Genomic DNA, 1,416 nt, shown 5'->3' on the forward strand with positions numbered 1-1,416 from the left:
AAAAAAAATTCACACTGAATGAGAATCTGACAAGAAATAATGGTCTCATACTGTCAGGAAATAGATTTAATTTGAAAGTGGGTAGAAACAACTTGGCCAACCGTGTGGTTAATGAATGGAATAGAGTGGCTGCTGCAGGGGCAGTGCAATGTAGTTCAGTTCCAAGTTTTAAGATTCGTTTAGATAAACATCTAAGCAAGATGCTGTAATGACTGCCATTTATCTTATATTATTTGTTTGCTATTATTTGTCTGTTTATCATTATTTGCTTGATTTTCATTTATTATTAGTTATCTGTCAATTTATTATTATTTACTATTTACCTGTTTGTTCATTATTTAACTATACCTATGCATTTATCTATTATTATTTATATGATCATGATTTTCATCTATTTATTTTTATTTATTTATCATTACTATGATTTTTCCCCATCCGACCTAGTTATGGGCCAAAAGGGCTCCTGTCGGCATACTCCGCCTTTGTTATCATTTGTAAAATGCAATGTAACAAATATTTTGTGTCATGGGTTTGTTGTCGGTGAAAAAGCTGCATCGTATAAGTAATGAAGAACGATATTCCAAAAGAATAGAAGGTAGCACTGCAGCAGAGTTACATGGAATATATGAAATTTAAAACTAACGTCCAAAAGAGAAAGATCATCATTATATTTATTTGTAGATAGTGAGAGTGCATTACTTGCACTTGATTCAAAATTCCATAGTGATGACAGCTGCCTTGTCTTTAAGTGTAAATAAAAAGTTAATGAAGGACATGCAATCAATGTAACTTTTGTATGGATAGCAGCATTACACTGTGGAATATATGTGAATGATATAGCTGATGATTTAGCTCAACAAGGAAGAGAGAAAGGCATGACTGATATGATCAGTGTAGCAAGTAATTAAGGAAGAAATAAAAGTGAAAAGGAGAAGAGAAAGAAACACTTGGGACGTAGACAAAAGACAATTGGTGGTAATGCTATGGTGTAAACAATGAAGTGGAGTAAGGATGTGATAGTGTAGAAGTAGGCAGAAAATATTGTTTAGTTTGAGAAAAGATATGCCTAAAGGCGCCAACGGCCATACCACTCTGAAGACATACGCCGCTTCTCGTCCGATTAGCCAAGTTAAGCAGCGTTGGGTCTGGTTAATTAGTACTTGGATGGGTGACGACCACCTGGGAACACCAGATGCTGTTGGTACTTATTCATCTTCTGTCCTACATTTCCTGTTTCATTTATACCATCTTAACTACAAACAAAGGGTTCATATTTCACTTACTTTGTCTGCTCTGTCCTAGCATTCGTGGTCAATCTAAACCAGCTTCGCTACAAATACTTATCGACCTCGTAATAAATAAACCCATTCCACCCCCATCCACCACCCTTTCTTCCCTCTCCTCTTAGCTCTTATC

General features: G+C 35.5%; 1 pseudogene; it reads left to right on the forward strand.

The window, feature by feature from the left end:
* The first annotated feature begins 1,074 nt into the window (after positions 1-1,074).
* On the forward strand, positions 1,075-1,204 carry LOC143018826 (5S ribosomal RNA; annotated as a pseudogene).
* The last annotated feature ends 212 nt before the right edge of the window (positions 1,205-1,416 follow it).

This window comes from Oratosquilla oratoria, chromosome 35 (genome assembly GCF_046742065.1).
Source record: "Oratosquilla oratoria isolate Oo_2021 chromosome 35, ASM4674206v1, whole genome shotgun sequence".
Lineage (NCBI taxonomy): Eukaryota > Metazoa > Arthropoda > Malacostraca > Stomatopoda > Squillidae > Oratosquilla > Oratosquilla oratoria.